The 24617-nt window shown below is 42.1% G+C and overlaps 1 protein-coding gene across 2 annotated transcripts in view; it reads right to left on the bottom strand.

Moving 5' to 3' along the window:
* NCOA6 (nuclear receptor coactivator 6) overlaps positions 1-11482 on the bottom strand; it is a 103051-nt gene extending 91569 nt beyond the window's left edge. For both annotated transcript variants that reach the window (XM_080684285.1, XM_080684286.1), the window contains exon 1: positions 11312-11482. The gene's annotated coding sequence lies outside the window, so the exon portion shown is untranslated. The remainder of the gene's footprint in view (positions 1-11311) is intronic.
* Positions 11483-24617: the final 13135 nt, after the last annotated feature.

The raw sequence follows: 24617 nt of genomic DNA, 5'->3' as shown, positions 1-24617 counted from the left end.
GGGGAGTAGTTAGGGGCAATCAGGCCGGTAGGGGAGCAGTTAGAGGCGATCAGGCAGGCAGGCAGAGATGGTTAGGGGCCATCAGGCAGGCAGGCAGAAGTGGTTAGGGGCAATCAGGCAGGCAGGCAGAGGGGTTAGGGGAGATCAGGCAGGCAGGCAGGTGAATAGTTAGGAGCCAGCAGTCCCGGAATGCGAGAGGCAGTAGGACATCCCCCGAGGGGTGCCAGATTGGAGAGGGTGCAGGCTGGGCTAAGGGACTCTCCACCCCCAGTACCACAGAATGTGACCTGACTTGGAAATAGGGTTACTGCAGGTGTAATTAGTTAAGAAGAGGTCATATTGGAGTAGAGTAGGTCCTTAATCCAATTATGACTAGTGTCTCTCTATAAGAAGAGGGAAATTTGGAGACATACAGGGAGAATGCCATGTGACAACAGAAGTAGAGAGTGAAGTGATGCAGCTGTAAACCAAGAAACACCGAGAACTGATAGAAGCTAGGAAGAGGCAAGGAAGAAAGGATTCTACTCAGTCTCAGAGGGAACATGGCCTTGCGGACACCCTGAATTCAGGTTCTAGCTTCAAGAAATATCAGAGAACAGGCCCTGGCCAAATAGCTCAGTTGGTCAGAGCATCATCCTGACATGCCAAGGTTGTGGGTTTGATCCCCAGTCAGGGCACATACAGGAATCAACCAATGAATACATAAGTAAGTGGAACAACAACTCAATGTTTCTTTCTCTAAAAATCAATTTTAAAAAAAGAGTATGTTTAAAAAAAAACAACAAAGAGAACTATAGAAAATAAATTATTTCAAGTTACCCACCTTATGACTACACTTGGGAAAGTAATACACCACCTTTTCCATGAAGCCTTTCCTGATCCTACAAATTGAAATTTTCTCACTCTCTCTCTCTTCTGAATTCCCACAGCACTTACTATATCATTTGAGTCATGCTTTCTCCTGATTTTTAATTTATGTTCACATCACTTCCCCAGATGAATGAGTTTACTGGAAGGCAGAAACTAGTTACTCATCAACTGTATACATCTCTCAATGCTGGTAAGCAGTTGACATATACTGACTATACTAATCACATTTTTCTCCACACTTATTCTAATCTCAATGCTTTTGAATGAGTCATCTCCTCATACACTGAAGAGTTAAACACAACTTAAAATAACTAAGTTAAAGGCTCAATTTTCTTTAGGATCATTCCTAGATTCAACTTTACTTATATTAGTTATATCAATATATTTCACATTGATATGTACATGCATGTATATGCATAAACTGCTGTTAATATCCACAATGAGAAAGAATGTTTAACAAATCCATTATTTAGGGTATATTAAGCTGTCTCTATTAAATCTAGTCAGATGCTGGTTTACCTATCTTCTCACTTTTACTGGTATTTGGTAGTTAACAACAGTGTCTTTAAATTTCTCTAAGTGTTTGAATTTTTTTAAGTCTATATTTTATAAAAGAGACAATCTTACTTCCATATAACATTTAAAATTATGGCAAGGGACTTAACCTAACAAATAATTTCCCTCAGTAAAATCCAAAACAGGAATGTGATTCACAAATTGGCAACTATTTCTTCCTGTGAGAGACAGCTGCTGTCTGATCTCTAGAAAATGTACATAAATGATACTACGGAACTAATATTAGTTCTATATTCAATGGTTCAAAATCAGTAAAGGAGCTGGTTAATGGGAACTTCTGTTGCCTCCTTGTGTGTGTATGCGGGGGAAGCGGGGGAGGATTTGCAACTGCTTAATTCTAAATACAAACTCAAATACCTATTTGAAGTATAAATACCCTCTGAATTTGGTGGTCATTAACATTATTAACTGACATTGTTTTTTCCCCAGCTTTATTGAGGTATAATGAACATAAGTTGTATAAGTTTAAGGTGTATGACAAGATGGATACATGTATACACTGAAAAATAACAAATATAACAATAAGGTTAGTTAACACGTGCATCACCTCACATAATTACCTTTTTGTGTGTGTGTTGAGAACATTTAAGATCTCTCTTAGCAACTTTCAAGTTTATAATACAGTATTGTTAGCTCTAGTCACCATGCTGAACATTAAATTCCCAGAACATTTTCATCTTATAACTGGAAGTTTGTACCCTTTGATCAACATCTCCCAACTTCCCCCACCTCCCAACCCCTAGCAACCACCATTCTACTCTTTGTTTCTATGAGTACAGCTTTTTAACTGACATAGTTAATATTAATTCATCATTAATAGTTTAACTGACATAGAATATACAATTCTTCACAAGTTAAAGAAGATGTGGTTCTATTTTTTTGCTTTACAGGATTTATATATAAAATATAGCTTATCACCTAGGGCTGCATTACTTCCTCCAACAAAGTCATAGTATTCTCTTTATGTATACAGGCAGTCCTCGGGTTACATCAGACTCGACATATGTCGTTTCATGGTAACGTCTCCATCTCCCATTTATTTATAAAAAAAAAAAAAGTTCCATCATTTCAACATATGTACATATGTGCTTTATGTTTTTTATTATTTATTTACCACAAGTAAAGGTCAGGAATTGTTATCTTTATTTTAAATTTTTTTTACTGTTTCACTTCATTACTGCTGTGTATGTGCTTCATGTGAGTGACGTAGATGTAGGTGGGTTCTGACTTATGGTGAAAATCACGTTATGTCGTGCCGTAGGAACGGATCTCTGACATAACCTGAGGACCTACTGTATACTAGAGGCCTGATGCACGAAATTCGTGCAAAGGGCTCGGCCCTCGCAGCCACGGTGGCTTGCCTCGGCCCTAGCAGCCCCAGCTTCGTCCGGAAGGTCATCCTGAAGGACGTCCGGAAGGTTGTTCGGCTGTCCAGTCTAATTAGCATATTACACTTTTATTATTACAGATTTATATATACCTCTCTTTGTTTATTAACTCAGCAAATGTTTATTGAACTCCTGAGCAGCCACCTTGTCTTTTTAGAATAAGGTGAGGTACAAAAAGATTAAATTTTAAAAAAATAAATAAATGTGCCAGACAACACATTAGGGAGACATTAGGGCCACAGGGCAGGGAAGGAGGATGGAACAGACACAGGCCCAGCCCTTAGGAGCACCCAATCTAGTGAGGAGCAAGAGATCAAACTAGTTCTGTATCTACACTTCAAGACCAGGCTTACTTTCCTAATGTACAGTTTTAATTATGTCATCATATGGCTAAAAACTTTTGTTGACTCCCCATTATTTAGTCAATCAAGTCCAAATTTCCCTGCTTAGAAATAAAAAGGATTCAAAGCCTTCCATGATTCAGTTGCATAATATGTCGAGGCTAAGAGTATAAGCTTTGTACTGCCTGGACTCTCCATCAAATGTTAGCTCTATGCCTCAGTCTCTTTACCTGTAAAAAAGAGGATTACAAACAGTGCCTGCCTCACAGGGTTGTTGTGAGGTTTAAATGAAATACAGTAAAACCTCAATATAACAAACTAATTCGTGTGAGGGGTGTCCATTGAAGATAAAATTCTGTTATATAATAAAGATTTCCCAAATACATACGTTAAAAAAATTGACAAATTAGTTTACCTGTTTTTACTTATGTAGACACATTTGTGTAATTAAAATGATGTATGAAAAGTTTAATTTCACAGAAGTTTTCTATATGTATTACAGTAATTTTATATATAGTAAATGCATGCATTATGAATATGTCTAGTACATGCATGCATTCCCCAGTCACAGAGAGTAAACAAGTGCACATGGCTGGGGCATGGCTTAGTGCAGGTGGGAACTACTGCAAAGTCACACCAGGCGACAACAATTATCGTGATGAAGGCGGTGTGATCACATGCTAATCGTTGTTTAGGCTGTGACTCTTCAATTTAAATATGTAGACTATAGTTGTAGTTACCTAATATTTATGTCAGTGAAATTACTACAGTGTTTTTTCCAACATATGCCTATTTGCTAAAATTTGTTAAAAATAACAGTGAATTAATAACAAAAAAATAACCTTTTAATTTAATTATAAGAAAATCTTGGTTAAAAACATTTAAACATTAACAAGGTGTTAATTTTCATTTATGACATACGGACCAGAAACTTTGTCCATTAAATTCAAAGTCCGCAAAATTGAGGGTTTACTGTACTAACTTATAAAATGCTTGGCACACTATCTGGCAAACAGTATACATGCAAAAAATGTGAGCTACTATTATTACTCCTGGTTTTGTTCAATCTTCATTTCCAGCCTTAACTCTATCAGCAGCCCTGTTATAATCTTATTCTTGAGCCAAACTGGACTCTGCTATCTCCTAAACACCCATATCTCTATAATCATGCTTTCACTCACCCTGCAAAAAACTGCCTCATCTCCAAGTATTATGAACTTAACCATTCCTGGCAACTCCACTCAAAGGCTACCTCTTTCAGGCACCATTCTCCAATATCTCAGGTCCATCACACATTACATATAACCCACATGACATTTAAACCTTGGCTAGACTCATCTTCATATCCTATAGAATTCTAGCCAAATGTACATGATAGGGCTCAATAAATGTTTGACAAATGAATTCCTATATTTCCTCTCTCCCATCCAACTGCTCTCTTGGAAAACAGCTCTACATCACAAGTTAAAAAAACAAAACAAAAATACTCTTCTGTAGTATTTCATAAAGCTGGCCAGCTACTTTTCTTTTCTATCATCAATGTGGTAATTTCTTTTTTTTAAATGTTTTATTGTTGAAAGTATTACATGTCTCCTTTTTTCCCCATTGACCTCTCCCCACCCACTCCCACCACGCCGCCCCCTCCCCCCGCCCCAGCACATGCCCTCATCCCCTTACTGTCTGTATCCATTGGTTATGCACATGCATACAAGTCCTTTGGTTGATCTCTTACCCTTCCCCCACCCTCCCGACTTCCCTCTGAGGTTTGTCGGTCTGTTCAATGCTTGTCTCTGTATCTATTTTTGTTCATCAGTTTATGTTGTCAAGAAATTATGTGGTAATTTCTAATGTACCCAGCACATAGATGCCTAAATATTCAGTGATTTGAACTAAATTTCATTTCATCTTTTAATATCAATTATCATTTTACTCATTATGATCAAGTATGAATCAGTCTTTTTTTTAAAAAATATATTTTATTGATTTTTTTATGTTTTACAGAGAGGAAGGGAGAGGGATAGAGTTAGAAACATCGATGAGAGAGAAACATCGATCAGCTGCCTCCTGCACACCCCCTACTGGGTATGTGTCGAAACCAAGGTACATGCCCTTGACTGGAATCGAACCTGGGACCTTTCAGTCCGCAGTTTGACGCTCTATCCACTGAGCCAAACCGGTCAGGGCTGAATCAGTCTTTTTAGTTATTACCTGCTTACAAACTCATCTGTCAGTTTCTGGCCATCTTGACCCTATTACAGTATGTCATTTATTGATTTAGGAGAGAGATTTTTTTGTTGTTAATACTCACCCAAGGTTATTTCTTCCACTGATTTTTAGAGAGTGGAAGGGAGGGAAAGAGGGAGAGAGTAGAGAGGGAGTGAGGATAAGAGGGAGGGAGGGAGGGAGGGAGGGAGAAAGAAACTTCTATGTGAGAGAGATACATTAGTTGGCAGCCTACTGCCTGTACCCCAACCTGGGCCAGCCGGGGTGACCAGGAATTGAACCCATGACCATTCGGTACACCGGCAATGCTCTAACCATTGAACAACTCCTGGCCAGGGCAGGAGAGATAATATTTAAAACCTCAGTAAGAACCAGAAAATTAAATACCTAAAAGGTGATAAAAGTAAATGTGCAAAGCATGTGAATAGTGAGGACCATGCAGAAAACACATCCCACCTAAAAGTTTCAGCTTTTATTGTATTGCTATGAGAGAATATGGGTTTAGTGTTGATAGATCTTATAATTTTTCAAGATACGTCAGAAACTCTGAAATCTGTATAAATTTTTAAGACATTAAAAATATTAGCTGGCTGGTGTGGCTCAGTGGTTGAGTGTTGACCCATGAACCAGAAGGTCATGGTTCGATTCCTGGTCAGGGCACATGCCTGGGTTGCGGGCTTGATCCCCAGTAGGAGGTGTGTAGGAGGCAGCTAATCAATGATTCTCTCTCATCATTTATGTTTCTATCCCTCTCTCCCTCTCCCTTCCTCTCTCTGAAATCCATAAAAACATTAAAAAATTATTGTCTGAATCAAACAAAAGGTGTCTGCAGTTCAAAACCAACCACAAGCTACCTGTTTGCATCCTCTGCTACAGAAGTTCTCTGTAAAAGTAAGTGTTGGGGTGGGAGGACTTCCATCTCAGCTGATAGTCTAAGGCAGCAGTTAAAACTAACAGACAACTTGGGAACATCTCCTGTAACACTAACTCTCAACCATTCTGTATTGACCAGAAAACCAAACTAATCCTACAGTTGTGTTGAGCATATGGAGCCTCTCCACTTGCTTAATGCTGGGAATCAGATATGAACAATAGTGCTAAATTACAGGAAACATTATTGTGCATTTTCTAGGTGTCACGCTGTTCTACATGTTACCTGAATTAACTCACTTAATCCTCAAACAATCCTATGAGATAAATACTATTATCCTATTTTAAAGATGAGGAATCTGAGGCAACTTGTCCAAAGTCACACAATTAGCAAGCAGTAGAGGTGGAATTAGGACCTCAGAGTCCACCAAAAGAACTCATAATTTGAAAACAAAGGCCATGGTACTGGGATAATTAATTGTACATGGGGAGAGAAAATGAAACTGGACCCTACCTCATACCACACACGAGAGTTGATTCCAGGTGGATTAAAGATATAAACATCAAAGACAAATCAGTAGAGCCTCAAGATAATAATCTAAAGAATAACTTCAAAATCTCTGGAGAGGGAAAGATTGATAAATTTGAGTTTACTGAAATTCAGAACTTCTTTTTAACAAAAGACAACTTAAAGAGATTTAAAAGATCAGAACAAACTGGGAAATGGCATCTATAATACATATAACCAGGAAAGGATTAATAATCAGAAAATATAAAGAAATCTTTTAGAAAAAAAAAACACAATAGAAAAATGGCAAAACAAGCCCCAGCAGAGTCTAAGCTGTAAAAACCTGGCATTAGGGTGGGGGGATTAAGGGGGTCCTGATATATGGTGATGGGAGATTTGACTTTGGGTGGTAGGCACACAGTGCAATATACAGATCTTGTAACATAGATACCCACACCCGAAACCTATGTTACACCAATAAGTTTAATAAAAAAAGGAAAAAGAAAAAAACCTGGTATTACTACAGTTGCCACACAGCAGAACCAAGAACAGCAGACCTTGGCATCACTGACCAATATATAATATTCAGGGATCTATGTCATGCTGCAGGTACACAGAGCATGGGGGACCCAGCCAGAAGGACAGAGCCAAGATAGTTATTCTCCATTATATAGAAACTCGATGGAAAAACAGAAGCTGAACACCCAACATTCAGACACACAGATCAGGGACTGGCAAATGTCTTTGTTAAGGGCCATGCAGTAAATATTTTCAGCTCTGTGAGCTACATATTCTCTGTCACAACTACTCAACTCTGCCATTGGTAGTGTGAAAGCAGCCAAAGACAATATGTTAATGAATGAGTGTGCCAGTGTTCCAATAAAACTTTATTTACATAAAGAGGTAGTGGGCCAGATTTGACCCTGACTTTTGTTTGCTAACCCCTCTAATTTCATGAAGCAAAAAGTACACATTCTACAGCTTTGTGGTTTCCAAAAGTCTGCTACTTTACCAAAAAAACATCTTCTCCCTTATTATCTGTGAAAATTTTCACCTCATTTTCTTTTCATCGTTTTAATATCTTTGACAGTCACCATCCCAAGCTAAAAATCTAAAAAATTCTCTTTCTCACCATTCACAATGTCAATTATCAACACCAAAAATTCTAACGTTGTTCAATGCTCAAAGTCTGCCTTAGTTCAAGCCCTCATTACTTCTTCCCTGCTCTCCAGTCCACCGTCCTTCTAAAGAACATCCTTTCATCAGGTTAAATCATCATACAGTCCCCTCCTCGAAGACCTTGAATACCGCCCTACCAGCTAAGGATTCAGTCCAAACTCCTCATATGTAAGATCTTTCACAACTAGAATCCAATCAACCGTCACAGTCTCATTTCTCTCTCTCTCTCTCTCCCTCTCCACCCCCCCCCCTCTCTCTCTCTCACACACACACACACACACACACACACACACACACACACACACACACCTCCAGCCACATTCAGTTACTTTCCCTAAAAATGCATGATATGCATGACTTTGCCTAGAATACTCTTCAACTTCTCTCTGGCAAACTCCTTCACCTTTCAGGACACATCTCACATGTCATCCTTTCACAAAACCTTCCCTGATTCCTAGAGCAGAGACATGCTCTTACAACCTCTGATAACTCTCCAATGGCCTTTACCATCCTAAACTATCATTATTTACATGTCTACTTCTCTCATGGGACTGAATATCCAAAGTGAAAAGACCTGTTCTAAAGACCTTTGAATCCTCAAATCCTAGCATAATGCTTGGTATGTAATTGATGTCTAGCACCCAGTAAATGTATGTTGAATGATTCGTGCTAGGAGTAGTTTCTTAACCTGGGGTTCATAGACAGGAGTCCACAGATAGAATTTAGGGAGTGGGTCCATGAACTTAAATAAGAAAGTAAATTATCTCTTTATTTCCACTAACCTCTGAGTTATTTTCTTCAAATATGAATGCAGGCAACAAACCATACTAGTATTAGGAGGATCTGTGACTCTGTCACAGTAATCACAGATATCTTTATATCACACTAGAGGCCCGATGCACGAAATGTGTGCAAGAGTAGGCCTTCCTTCTCCCAGCTGCCGGCACCAGCTTCCCTCTAGCACCCAGGACCCAGTCTTCCCTCCGGCCGCCAGCAAGCACCCGGGACCTGGGCTTCCCTCACAGCCCTGGCTTTGTCTGGAAGGTCATCTGGTCTAATTAGCATATTACGCTTTTATTATTATAGATTACAGCTGTTGCAGATATCTTAAAGTATTATTGTGCTCATCACATCTTTAAAATTATAAAATTTTAGCCCTAGCTGGTTTGGCTCAGTGGATAGAGCGTCGGCCTGTGGACTGAAAGGTCCCAGGTTCGATTCCGGTCAAGGGCATGTATCTTGGTTGCGGGCACATCCCCAGTGGGGGGTGTGCAGGAGGCAACTGATTGATGTTTCTCTCTCATCGATGTTTCTAACTCTCTATCCCTCTCCCTTCCTCTCTGTAAAAAATCAATAAAATGTATTTTTAAAAAATTACAAAATTTTATAATGTGCTGATAAAGAAGTATAACCTATATTACTACATCATAAGTTGTATATTTTGGTAACTGTATTTCAATATAGCTGGTTTTGTCATCAAATGTATTCTGTTTTATGAGAGTGGTCCATAAGCTTCACTAGAAGCTAGAGGGGCCCATGGCACAAACAAGGTTAGGCCTTCTTGCATTAGAAAGATCCAGAACAAATGAATCACGTTGCTTTATATACATATGGTATACACATATTGAATATATATTGAAAATCTTATTGCTATGAATGTCCTCACAACCTTTTTGTTGAAAGTCCTTTTTTATTAAATGGGAGCACAAAACTACTATACCACGACTGATTTGCATAGTTTCCCTCAGAATTCTCCCATAGCCCATGTGAACTTTCAACTCTTCTCTTTAAATTTTTATCATGATAGAGATCCTGGGTTTCTACCATTGTTCACTGTTTGCTTGTTTTCCTAGGCTTTTTATGTCCCTTTGCTATAAACACTTACAAGGGAAGGAGCCTCTCTTAACACTCCAGAAAGTGAGAAGTCAAGGATCCTGAAGATAACTTCTTTGCACAAATGCAGGTAGACTGGAAATGATCAAATAGCTGATTACCTATATATTTTTGGTATCCCCTTAGCCTTTGAACTGACAGAACTCATTACAGAAACAAAATAAATTAATAGTTTTTTGACATAAGCTGCCATGCTCGACTTAACATTTTTTGCCCGCTAGCAAACTCCTCTAAGGCAGCATGTTGAATGAGGCAGCAGACCTGAGTGCCAGTACCTCCTGACACTAACTTTTTAAGATCTTGAGAAGTCAACTTTACCTTTCTCTGTCTCAGCTAAAGTGACTACATCATCTGATATTGTTACAGGACCTCTAAGATATTTGTAGTTTTTACACATTCACTCCTTCTCTATTCTTACTGGCTTCAATAATGCCTTTCTGATGACCTCCCCAGGTGACCCTGCTCTTAAAACAGTGGGCTGTCCCCTTCCTGGGAAGACACGTTGGGTCACCGCCCACAAACAGCCCGGTCCCTCCTTTTAAAGACACACACAAACTCCCTAAGTTGATGGAGGCTCTCTCTTCTTGCCAACCAGTTCCACTCTCGGCACCCCTTTTGCTGTCCAGTTCCTGCACCCAAACCTCAGTCCCTCTTTTTTCTCTTCCTTATCAAAATCTTCCCTTTTTTTGGTTGCTCCCCCAATAAGAAGTGGAGGATCCTGGGGGCATATATATCCTCAGTCCCTTAGGAGTTATACGGTCTTTGCAATTCAGCGCCGCGACTCCGAGGAGACTGCCCCAATCTGATACCCAAAGAGCCCCCATTTCTAATCAGCCCCTTCCTCCCCGCGCAAAGAACTGCCACAGTCCTGACAGCCTGAGCTCGGACCCCACGCCCCTCCGGGTCCTATCGGCCCGGGGGTCCTGAACACCGCCCATAGGGACTTAATCACAAGGAACAACAACAGCCTGTAATTATTGGAATCGAGAGTCTCTAACCCAACTCCAGGTCTTGCCTCCCAAGCTCCACGGACCCCGACCCTGGTTCCGTTTGGACCCAGTGTCCCTTGTCCGCGACACGGCCACGACCTCACGTCCGGCTCCCGCCAGTTCCTCGGAACTGCAGCGCCAACCCGTGCAGACCCCGGCCCGCCCTGCACTCGCTCAGCGCCCCAACCTCGCGACCGGCACCCTCTCGAAGCCCGGCCGGGCTCCCGCTCCCTCCAGCGCCCCCGCCCGCAGGCCCGGGGCCCGCTCCCCAACATGGCGACGGGGACACGAGCACGGCGGGCGGGCGGGGCGGCTCCGGGCCGGGCCCGCACGGGGGCCGTGCTCCACGGCCGGCCGGCGCCATTTTCCCGCGCCGGGCCCGGGCGGTGCCTCCTGCCAGCGGAGCCAGCCGAGCCGGGACCGCGGACTGCCCACGGGCCCACCCCTTAAGGGCCCGCGTCGCCGTCACCTCACCTGAGCGCGGCCCCAGCCCTCCCGGGCGGGCCTCGGAGCACCGGCCCGGGCCGTGCGTGCCCGCGGCCCTCCGTGAGTTCGTCCGTCCGTCCTCGCGTGCGCCCGTCTGTCCGGCCGTCGGCGCCCGGCTGCCAGCAGCCCGACCCGGCAGGGCCTCAGGGAGCCGGCGGGGAGGGGGATGGGCCGGACCGGGCCGGGGAGGGAGGGGGAGGGAGGGAGAGAGAGGGAGGGAGTGCGGGCGGGGCGGGGCGGACCAGGGTGGGTGGGGCCTGGCCACGTGACCAAACGTCCCCGAGCGCGCGAGGCGGAGCGCGCACCCATTCACTGGGGTGCAGAGCTTGGTACTGGGACCCAATGGGTCTCGGTCTCCTGGAGCTGTAGTATCCCCAGTGACTCCTGCCCCCACTTCAGAGTCACTGTACAGCCCTATGGGAGGTTTCTAGCTGAGTATTACTGGGCAACTCAGTTCTTCAAGCCTCAGTTTACCTATGTGAAATATAGGGATAGTAATAGTGCTTGCAAAGAGGAAATGAGGGACAGCATGGAAAGCACCTGACACATAGTATCTAATAACGTTAGTGGTGATAAAGATGACCTTTAGTCTTTATTATTATTTGGCTCTAAGTCCCTCTACCTTTTCCCATCACCATCAGCCCTGCAAACTCAGTAGGTGCCTTCCTCTGTCTTCAAATGTAGGGAGGACTCTCCAGCACTGGATTTGATGTGTCATCAAATCTGATGCCTGGATTCATATCTGGCTTTCACCCTTCTTAGCTGTGTGATTTTCTTTGTCTCTGAACCTCAGCTTCATCATCTGTAAAATAGTTTAAGGTATGTTACCACAGAAACATCACAGAAGATAGATGAGCAAGTGGATTGTAAACTTATTGCAAAGCTCAGACATACTTGTTTCATCTAAGAAAAGGAGTCATGAGTTATTTCATTCCACAATTAGTTACTGTGCACACACGGTATGCTTGGACTGGTGTCCAAGCCATCCAGGGCCTTTTTTACATCCTCCCTGGTATCTGTACTCTCCACCCTGCTGTCAGAGTAAGGTTTCTAATCAGAAATCTGATTTTTCCCCTCGCCTATTTAATGGTCTCACATTGCTCTTAAGATAAAGGCCAAATAGATGCTTAACTATTGCTCTTTCCACAACTCAAGACATATCACAGACATGTACCTTTGTTGTAGGCTTTTCTCTCTCTCTGGACTACAACTACAGTGACTTCCTTCACATACTGTACTTCTCTCCTCGGGACCCTTACACATGCTGATCCCTCACACCTAAAATGCTCCCGCCTCCCTTAGATAACTCATCAGCCCTGAGATTCCAGCTCAAACATTGCTACCCCAAGGGTGCCTTCTCTGATCACTCCCCAGACAGGTTTCCTTGTCTTCAATAGGATGCACTAGGCTTTATTTATTCCCCATCTTTACTACTAGACTGTGGGCTTCATAAGGAGGAAGACTATCGATTTTGTTTACCGCTGTTTCCTCAGCACATAGCGCAGTGCCTGGCACAGAGGAGGTGCTCAGTAAATATCCTATATAATAAAAGGCTAATATGCAAATTGACCGAACCGTGGACCGGTCACTATGATACGCACTGACCACCAGGGGCAGATGCTCAACACAGGAGCTGCCCCCAGGTGGTCAGTGCACTCCCACAGGGGGAGCTCTGCTCATCCAGAAGCCACCTCAAGGCTGGCGAGCACAGCGGCGGTGGCGGGAGCCTCTCCCACCTCTGCAACAGCACTAAAGATATCTGACTGACAGCTTAGGCGGGTAGTGGGCCTAGCCATCAGTCAGACATCCCCCAAGGGCTCCCGGATTCCAAGAGGGCGCAGGCTGGGCTGAAGGAACCCCCCCCCCCCCGAGTGCACAAATTTCGTGCACCAGGGCCTCTAGTTTGTTTTATGTATGAATCCTGGACACAGTGCTAGGTGCTGGGCCCCAAGGCAGAAAAAAAATGAAGAGAACCACAAGCGACCACCTCAGACCTTTGAGCCTATGAAGTTGAAGCCAAACGGATTTATAAGAGCCTGAAAAAAATTTTTAAGTTTTTTTTTAACTTTTATTATTTAGTATAATCCTCACTTGAGGATATTTTTCCATTGATTTTAGAGAGAGTGGAAGAGAGAGAAAGACAGAGAGAAATATCAATGTGAGAGAAACACATTAATTGGTTGCCTCTTGCACACACCCTGACCAGGGCCCAGGCTGGGGAGGAGCCCACAACCGAGGTACATGCCCTTGACCTTAATCAAACCCGGAACCCTTCAGTCTGCACAGGCCGATGCTCTATCCACTGAGCCAAACTGGCTAGGGCAAGCTTTTTCTTTTAACTTTTAAAAGTGAGGTATAATTTACATAAAGCAAAATACAGACATCTTAAGTGTATACCTTTTTTTATATGTTCCTGTGTTACCACCACCCAGCTAAAGTTATAGAACTATCAACCCAGAAAGTTTCCTTTGTTCCCTCCCATATTGTCTCCTCCCAATCAATACTTGCTCCCCCAGAGATAACCACTATTTTCTTTTATTAATCCTCAACCAAGGATATGTTTTTATTGATGTTTGTTTTTTTAAGAGAGAGGAAGGGAGAGAGAGAAACATCTATGTGAGAGAGAAACATTGATTGGTTACCTCCTGTACTCGCCTCAACTGGGGATTGAACCTAGGTATGTGCCCTGACCTGGAATTGAACCTACAACCTTTTGGACAATACTCCAAGCAACTGAGCCATCCGTCCAGGGCTGTAACCACTATTTTGACTTCTAGTACTATCGATCAACTTTGACAGTCCTTGAATTTCATATAAGCATATACCCTCTTTTGTGTTAGCCTAGAACAGTGGTCAGCAAACTGTGGCTCGCGAGCCACATGCGGCTTGCGAGCTGCAGTTTGCTGATCTGTTGACTAAAGAGTTTGCCGATCACTGGCCTAGAAATCAATCATGCTCAAAGAGTGACTCTTTGGATAATGATATAGTTAATGAATTAGATGATTAATTAATTAATATGAAAGACTAGATTAGAAACTCTGGTTATTTCATCATGCAGAGACAAAGGTCCTGCCAAAAGACAGCCTGGAGGCTGAGATGACATAAATACACCTCCAAGTCTCAAAAAAAAAAAAAAAAAATTCTAGTGGTAAGAAAGCTCTGAAAAATTCTAAACAACAAATATCTAATCTAAAAATAGGCAAAAGTCTTGAGTAGATATTTCTCCAAAGAAGACATGCAAATGACCAATAAACACATGAAAAGACATTTAACAGCACTAGTCATTAGGGCAATGCAAATCAAAACCACAATGAGACCACTGAACACCCATTAGGATGGCTATTTTGAAAAAGTTACATGTGCTAGTGAGGATATGGAGAAATTGGAACCCTTTTACATTGCTGGTGGGAATGTAAATGGTTCAGCAGCTACGGAGAAAATGTTTGGTGTTTTCACAAAAAGATAAACATAGAATCCAGCAATTCCACTTCTGGATATTTACCCCAAAAAAGTAGAAGTAGGGACTTGAAGAGATATTTGTACACCCATGTTCACAGCAACATTATTTAACACTAGTAGCCCTGCACACGAATCCATGTGCCAATAGCTCTCTGCAGGCCCTGGCCGCTCTGCACCCACTGCCCAGAGGCTCTCCGTGGCCCAGAGGCCCATCCGTGGCCGGGCGCAGAACACTTGCCTCGTTGCCGTGGCAACGAAGCAAGCATTCTGCCAGGCCACACACACTGCCCGCTCTCAGCGGCCGCTCCCCCGGGACTGGGGGACTCTGGCGGGGCTGAGAGGACTGGGCACCGCCATCTTGTGGCTATGGGCACCGCCATCTTTGTGACTGAGTGATGGTTAATTTTCGTATTACCCTTTTATTAGATAGTATAGCCAAAAGGTAGAAGCAACTCAGTGTCTATCAACAGATGAAGGGATAAGCAAAATGAGTTATTTACATACAATGGAATATTTAGCCTTACCAAGGCAGAAAATTTTGGTACATGCTACAACATGGATAAACCTTGAAGACATTATGCTAAGTGAAATAAGCCAGCCACAAAAGGACAAATATTATATGATTCCTCTTATGTGAGGTTCTCTAGAATAGTCAAATTCATAGAGACAGAAAATAGAATAGTGATTGCCAAGAGTTGGGGGGAGGGGAATGAAGAGTTACTGTTTAATGGGTACAGAGTTTTAGTTGGGGAAGAAGAAAAAGTTCTGGAGATGGGTGGTAGCGATGGTTGCACTACCATATGAATGTACTTAATGCCAGTAAACTGTACACTTAAAAATAGTTAAAATTCTAAATTTATGTTATATATATATATATATATATATATATATTGTTGTTGTTAATCCTCACCCGATGATATTTTCCCATTGATTTTTGAGAGGGAAAGACAGAAAAATTGATGTGAGAGAAACACATCAATTGGTTGCCTCCTGCATGTGCCCCAACCAGGGCCTGGGCCAGGGAGGAGCCTGCAACCAAGTACATGCCCTTGATTGGAATCAAACCCAGGACCCTTTGGTCTACAGGCCAATGCTCTATCCACAGAGCCAAACCGACTAGGGCATTATAGAGGTCTGGTGCATGAAATTTGTGCACGGGTAAGGTCCCTAGGCCTGGCCGGCGATCAGAGCCCATTGGGGCCTTCCGGCTGCTGGCCGGGGCCTTCCTTCATTCCACACTGCCCCCTTATGGTCAGCACACATCATAGAGAGTGATCGAACTCCCAGTCTCCTGGTCAAACTCCCGAGGGGACACTTTGCATATTAGCCTGTTATATATAAAGATATTTACCATAATTAAAAAATATATATGCCAGAATCTGGGCCACTATTCTCATTTTTTGTTTTTTTACCTTGTTTTCCATATCCTTAAACTGAAGGTCATAGATTTTTCTGGGGCCAGGGATGGAGCCTGCAACAAAGGTACATTTAAAAAATATATATTTTTATTGATTTCAGAGAGGAAGGGAGAGGGACAAAAAGATAGAAACATCAGTGATTAGAGAGAATCATTGATTGGCTACCCCCTGCGTGTGTCCCACTGAGGATCTAGCCTGAAACCTGGGCATGTGCTCTGACTGGGAATCAAACCATGAGCTCCTGGTTCATGGATCCACACTCACTCACAGAGTGACACCAGCTGGGCTATAAACATATTTTTTTAAAAAAGAGATCAGGTTGGCCCTAACCGGTTTGGCTCAGTGGATAGAGCATCGGCCTGCGGACTCAAGGGTCCCAGGTTCGATTCTGGTCAAGGGCGTATACCTTGGTTGTGGGCACATCTCCAGTGGGAGGTGTGCAGGAGGCAGCTGATCGATGTTTCTCTCTCATCTATGTTTCTAACTCTCTATCCCTCTCCCTTCCTCTCTGTAAAAAATCAATAAAATATATTTAAAAAAAAAAAAAAGAGATCAGGTTGTTTCACACGGTATTATGAGCAAGGAAAGCAGTCCAAAGACATCTAGGATGGTTCTGGATATAGATTGGGGAAAAGAAAAAGCAAATCAATTTTTCTTTAATGTGAACAATTTGATTAACATTTATTGAACTTCTTTTATTTGCAATGATAAGATTGATAATGAAGAGAGTATTATGCTGAATGAAATAAGTCAGTCAGAGAAAGTATCACATTATCTCACTCCTATGTGGAATCTAGTGAACCAAATACACTGATGATAAAAAAAAAAAAAAAGATTGATAGTGAATACTTAAACCATGTCTTTAAGAACATCAACTAGGGTGGAAAAAAGGAAGAACAAAACCACCTAGAGAGCATCAATATTCTACGGTCTTCAGGGTTCATCACAACAGTGCCAAATGACAAGGTTACTACATTTAGTTGGGCAAATTGTGTCTTGCAGGAGGACATCATATCCAAGTGGGAGTCATAGACATTATAATTTATAAATATACTAGAGGCCCGGTGCACAAAATTTGTGCACTGGAGGGGGGGGGTCCCCTCAGCTCAGCCTGCCCCCTGTCACAGTCTGGGAGCCCTCAGGGGATATCCTACTGATGGCTTAGGCCCGCTCCCCGCTCCTCGAGGCTGGGCTTCTCCGCTCTGGCTGCAGCGAGGCTTGGCTTCTCCACTCCGGCCACAGCAGAGAAGCCAAGCCTCTTCAGTATTCAGTCTTCAGTCTTCGCTCAGGCTGGAGCCTTCAGTCTTCGCTCTGTGCCTGCATATACAAATTAACCCGCCATCTTTGTTGGGTTAATTTGCATACTCATTCCTGATCGGCTGGTGGGCATCACGGAGGTACGGTCAATTTGCATCTTTCTCTTTTATTAGTGTAGACTAGAGGCCCTTTGCATGAATATTCGTGCAATAGGCCTTCCTTCCCCTGGCTGCTGGCACCAGTTTTCCTCCGGCACCCAGAACCCAGGCCTTCGCTCAGCCGCAGCGGAGAAGCCAAGCCTCTTCAGTCTTCAGTCGTCAGTTGTCTTCAGTCTTCAGTCTTCGCTTGGGCCGGAGCCTTCAGTCTTTGCTCCCCTCCTGCATATGCAAATTAACCTTCCATCTTTGTTGGGTTAATTTGCATACTCACTCCTGATTGGCTGGTGGGTGTTGTGGAGGTATGGTCAATTTGCATATTTCTCTTTTATTAGTGTAGATAGAGGCCTGGTGCATGGATTCGTGCACCTTGAAAGGAAATTAATTAGAAGAAATATTTTAGAGGCTGGGGAGAAACCACAGGAGGTTGGCCGGCCTGGGAGGGACCGTGGGAGGGCTCCATGGCATGTCTGCCCCTGTCTCACCCAATCCTGATCGGCCGGACCCCAGCAGTGAACTAACCTACCAGTTGGAGCATCTGCCCCCGGTAGTCAGTGCGTGTTATAGCGACTGATCGAACGGTCGAATGAATGGTCAGACACTTAGCATATTAGGCTTTTATTATATAGGATTGTGATAATTTAACAGTAGATGGCAGTAAAGTGTCTTTTTATTAGAAAATCAGGTCAATAATTTTCAGACAATAGGACAGCGACTTTCAACTGGTGTCCCACAAGAATTTTTTAAACATGCAATACCTGACTATTTAGGTAGGGGCACTGACCTTTTTTCCCTTATATTGTCAAATTTAAAAAATGACAACAGTAGCCATCCAGTGTGAATGAATCAAAATTATACCTATTTTTTGTCAGATTGGCAAAAATTATATTTTTGGTGTGCTGCAGAATTTTAATACCTAGTTTATATGTGCCATGAGATGAAAAGGGTTGAAAATTGCTGCAATAGAAAATAGAAGGGTCACTTCTACTTTGTATAAAGGCTTATTATGGGCAAGTAATGGTTTGCTCTTATGAAAAAAGATCAAAAAATAGAAATAGAGTGATAATTACACAACTGAAAAAATTTAAGAGTATCATGAAGTGACCAAAAACCAGGAGAAATATTGTTAGGACTTAAAAGCCTGTTTTCAAAAATATTCTGAAAATTTAAAACTCTTTGCCCTGGCCAGTGTTGTTCAGTGGATAGAGCACTGACCCAAGCACCGAAGTGGAGTGGGTTCAATTCCCAGTCAAGAGCACGTACATGGCCCTAACCGGTTTGGCTCAGTGGATAGAGCGTCGGCCTGCGGACTGAGGGGTCCCGGGTTCGATTCCGGTCAAGGGCATGTACCTTGGTTGCAGGCACATCCCCAGTGGGGTGTGTGCAGTAGGCAGCTGATCGATGTTTCTCTCTCATCGATGTTTCTGGCTCTCTATCCCTCTCCCTTCCTCTCTGTAAAAATCAATAAAAAAAAAAAAAAAAAAGAGCACGTACATGGGTTGCTGGTTCTATCCCCAGCCCTGGTGGGGGCACAGGCAGGAGACAACCAATCTATGTGTCTCTCTTACATCAATGTTTCCCTCTCTCTGTCTTTCTCCCTCTCCCTCTCTCTTTACTCCCTTCCACTCTCTCTAAAAAGTCAATGGGAAAAATATCCTTGGGTGAGAATAACAAAAAACACACAAAACTTTTGTATTAGAGGATAACATAAAAATACACAAATCATAAGTGTGTAAAGCCTGATAAATTTTTACAAAGTGAATACACATCTAACAAACTCCCAAATTAAAAAACAGAACATTACCTGCCTACAAAAGTCCCTTTATGACCCCTTTCCAATTATTACCCATGCCCCTGAGGGCAAAACAGTATCCTGACCTCTAACTCCATAAATTAGGCTCTCCAGGTGTTACATTTTATATAAATGGAATCTTACATAATATACTCTCTTGAGTCTGGCTTCTTTTGCTAAATTTTATGTTTTTTTAATTCATTTATGGTGTTGCAAATAATTGTAGTTTGTTCCTTTTCATTGCTTCATAGCATTTCATTATTTGTATATGTCACAATTACCCATTCTGCTGGTGATGAGTATTTCAGTTTCCACTCTAGGTCTATTTTTTTTTAAATTATATTCTATTGATTTAAGAGAGGAAGGGAGAGGGAGAGAGAGAGAAACATCAATGATGAGAGAGAATCATTGATCGGCTTCCTCTTGCACGCCCCACACTGGGGATCCAGCTACAACCCCAGGCATGTGCCCTGATTAGGAATCAATCCATTGACCTCCTGGCTCATAGGTCAACGCTCAACCACTAAAACATGCCAGCTGGGCTTTAGGTCTATTTTTAATAGTACTACTATAATATTTTTGAACATGTCTTTGGATGAACATGTGTACAGTTTTCTGCTGGATATATACCTAGGACTAGGAGTGTTGGGTCACAGAGTTTGCATGTGTTCCTCTCTAGTTGATATTGCCAAATGCTATATCTTTTTTAAAAAAGAACGGCTCTGTTTTTCTAGAGAAAATTCACAAACCATACAATTCACTCATTTAAAGTATACAATTCATTGTTTTCTAATATGGTCACAGACAGGTGCAATCATCACCATAGTCAGTTTTGTTTTTCTGTGAAGATGTTTTTTTTTTGTTGTTGTTTATTTTTTTTTAATTTTAATTTTTCTTTTTCTTTATTGATTAAGGTATTACATATGTGTCCTTATCCCCCCATTGCCACCACCACCACCACCACCACCACCCCCACTCACTCTCCTGGTGTCTGTGTCCATTGGTTAGGCTTATATGCATAGTCAGGTTTTTTTAGAACATTTTCATCACCACAAAAAGAAACCATGTAGCATTTCAATATTGCCCTCCTTCCAACCCCCACTTCCCCATTCCTAAGCAACCACTAATTTGCTTTCTGTCACTATACATTTGCCTATTCTGGACATTTCATACAGATGAAATCATATAATGTATGACCTTTTGTGTCTGGCTTCTTTCACTTAGCATGTTTTCAATGTTCATCCGTGTTGTAGCATGTGTCCGTATTTTGTTCCTTTTTATGGCTGAATAATATTCCATTATATGAATATACCACATTTTGTTTATCCATTCATCCATTGATAGATATTTGGGTTGTTTTCACCTTTTGGCTTTTGTGAATAGTGCTGCTATTCATGTACAACTTTTTATTTGGTCACCTGTTTTCAATTCTTTGTAGTATATATCTGGAAATGGAATTGCTGGGTCAAATGGTAATTCTATGTTTATCTTATCAAAGAAATGCCAAATTTTTCCACAGTGGCTGCACCATTTTACATTTCCACTAGCAATGTATGAGGGTTCCAATTTCTTCACACCTTTGCCAATACTCATTTCTTTCTTAAAAACTCTTTTTTAAAAATGTGGAGTTGTATCTTATTGTGGTTTTGTTCTCTTTTTCTAGTGACTTATTATATTGATTGAGCATCTTGTCATAGACTTATTAACTTGTATATATTCTTTGGAGAAATATCTATTCAAGTCCTTTGCTCATCTTTTAATTGGTGTTGTTGAACTCTAAGTTCTTTATATATTCTGGGTAGTAGACCCTTTTCAGATTTGTGATTGCAAATATTTTTCTCAGTTTGGGGGATTGTCTTTTCACTGTCTTAATGTCCTTTGAAAATTTTCCATTTTATTTTATTGATTTGAGAGAGGAAGAGAGAGGGAGAAAGAGATAGAAACATCAATGATGAGAGAGAATCATTGATCACTGCATCCAGCATGCTCCACCACTGGGGACTGAGCCCACAACCTGGGCATGTGTCCTCCTGGTTCATGGGTTGATGCTCAACCACTCAGCCACACCAGTCGGGCTGTCTTTATGTCCTTTGATGCACAAAAGTTTTTAATTTTTATGCAGTCCAATTTATTTTTGTTGTTGTTGTTGCTTGTGCTTTTGGTCTTGGTGCTGTAAAAACCACTGCCAAAGTCAAGGTTGTGACAAACAAACCTGTATATTTCTAAGAGTTTTATAGTTTTAGCTCTTATATTTAGGACCTTGATCCATTGTGAATTACTCTTTGTGATGTGAGGTAAGAGTCAAATCTCATTCTTTTGTATGTGGATATCCAATTGTAGCAGCACCATTTGTGAAAGAGACTATTCTTTCTCTGTGAATGATCTTCGCACTCTTGTCAAAGAACAGTTAACCATAGCCCTGGGCGATGTTGCTCAGTGGTTAGAGTGTCCGCCTGGCACTGAAGGGAGACAGGTTCGATTCCCAGTCAACAGCACATACCTGGGTTGCAGGTTCCATCCCTGGGCCTGGTCAGAGTGTGTGTGGGAGGCAACCAATCTATGTGTCTCTCTCACATTGATGTTTCTCTTTCCTTCTCTTTCCCCTCTTCCACTCTCTCTAAAAATCAATGGAAAAAAATATCCTCCAGAGGGGATTTTAAAAAAATAAAAATAATAAAAATCAATTGATCATAGATATATGGGTTTATTTCTGGACTCTCAATTCTATTCCATTGGTATTTTTATCCTTATGCTAGTACCACAATATTTTTTAATATATTTTCATTGATTTCAGAGAGGAAGGGAGAGGGAGAGAAACATCAACGATAAGAGAGCATCATTGATCGGCTGCCTCCTGCATGCCCCCTACTGGGGATGGAGCCCACAACTCAGGCATATGCCCTTGACTGGAATCAAACCCGGGACCCTTCAGTCCACAGGCTGACGCTCTGTCCACTGAGCCAAACCAGCCAGGGCTAGTACCACAATATTTTGATTCTTGTAACTTTGTAGTAAGTTTTGAAATTAGGAAGCTTCATCTCTTAACCAAGATATGAAGGGAATAGCAAAATATCCTATTTAAGAAGCAAGGTGTGTATGTTGGAGCTATTTGAGTCTGAGAGAATATCATATCAGAAAAACTTTTGAAATTTCCAAGCATTCATCTCTTCAATTCATAGCCAGCAAAAATTCAGTTCTCAATACGAGGTGGATTTTATGTTTTCTATGGTAGGTCAAGATAGTTCAGTCTTGCCGAAACCGGTTTGGGTCAGTGGATAGAGCGTTGGCCTGCGGACTGAAGGGTCCCGGGTTCGATTCCGGTCAAGGGCATGTACCCTGGTTGCGGGCACATCCCCAGTGGGAGGTGTGCAGGAGGCAGCTGATCGATGTTTCTCTCTCATCGATGTTTCTAGCTCTCTATCCCTCTCCCTTCCTCTCTGTGAAAAATCAATAAAATATATTAAAAAAAAAAAAAGAATTGTTCCAGTAAATAAATTTTTTATTCAAGCCTGTCGTGTGTGTGTATGTGTGTGTGTGTATTTGTTTTATTGGTTGATTTGCATGAGAGAGAGGAGAAACATTGATTTGTTGTCCTACCTATCTATGCATTCATTGGTTGATTCTTGTATGTGCCCTGACCAGGGGATTGAATCCACAATCTTGGCTCATCAGAACGACCCTCTAATCAACTGAGCAACCTGTCCAGGGCTGTCATTTGTATATTTTTTATTTTTATCTTATTAAAAGAATAGCTTATTGCCCTGGCCGGTGTGACACGGTTGGAGCATTGTTCAGTGCACCAAGAGGTCGCCAGTTAGATTACCGGTAAAGGGGCACAAGCCTAGGTTGTGAACTAAATCCTCAGTAGGAGGTGTGTAGGAGGCAGCCAACTGATGATTCTCTCTCTCTTCTTTCCTCTAAAATCAATAAAAACATATTAAAACAAAAAAGAATAGTTTATTGATTTTTAATTTTTTTGTTAATCCTCACCCGAGGATATTTTCTGTAATGATTTTTTTAGAGTGGAAGGGCGGGGGAGAGAGAAAGAAACATCAATGTGAGAGAGACACATTGATTGGTTGCCTCCTGCATGGGCCCTGACCAGGGCCAGGGATCAAACCTGCAAGCGAGGTATGTGTCCTTTTTTTTTTTTTTTAATGTATTTTATTGATTTTTTTTACAGAGAGAAAGGGAGAGGGAAAGAGAGTTAGAAACATCGATGAGCGAGAAACATCGATCAGCTGCCTCCTGCACACCCCCTACTGGGGATGTGCCCGCAACCAAGGTACATGCCCTTGACCGGAATCGAACCCGGGACCCTTCAGTCTGCAGGCCGACGCTCTATTCACGGAGCCAAACCGGTCAGGGCGAGGTATGTGTCCTTGATGGGAGTCCACAACTCTTCAGTCTGAGGGCCAACGCTCTAACCACTGAGCAACCGGGTAGGGCTAGTTTGTTGATTTTTTATTTTTAATATATATTTTTATTTATTTTTATTATTTTTTAAAATCCTCACCCGAGGATATTTTTCCATTGATTTTTAGAGAGTAGAAGACAGAGGGAAAGACAAAGAAACATCAATGTGAGAGAAATATTGATTGGTTGCCTCTGGCCCACACTCTGACCAGGGCTTGGGGTGGCGGAGGGGGCGAGGGGGCGGGGTGAAGGGGAAGCCCTTGACCAGGATGGAACCCGGGACCATTCGGTCTGCATGCCGCATGCTGATGCTCTTCCACTGAGCCAAACCAGTTAGGTCAGTTGATTGATTTTTTTTTTTTAGAGAGAGGGAAAAGGATAGGGAGAGAGAAACATCCATGTGAGTGTGTAAACATCGATCAGCTGCTTCCTGCACGCCCCCTACCGGGGACTGAGCCACAACCTGGCATGTGCCCTCACCAGGAATCCATCTGGAAAACACCCAACCAACCGAGGGACACCAGCTAGGGATGTCATTAGTATATTTAAGAAAGAAAATGACCCCAAGAGACCCACATGGCCCCCGAAAAACATGCTACATGGAAAGTCCTATAATTCCATCACTTGAAAGACATCCTAGGAGAGTTGGTAAGTTACAAGGATATAAGTTGCATTGGAAACTACCCAAATATTCAATAGGAAACTGGTTAAACCCTGCAATGAACTATGATGCATTGTTGTAAATGATTAGGTAGGTATATATGTATTGATATTGACATGGAAAATGCTCATGTTAT

This window comes from Plecotus auritus, assembly GCF_963455305.1.
Source record: "Plecotus auritus genome assembly, chromosome: 8".
NCBI lineage: Eukaryota > Metazoa > Chordata > Mammalia > Chiroptera > Vespertilionidae > Plecotus > Plecotus auritus.
Note: the sequence above shows the minus strand (reverse complement) of the source record. Positions and strands in the feature narration are given on the sequence as shown.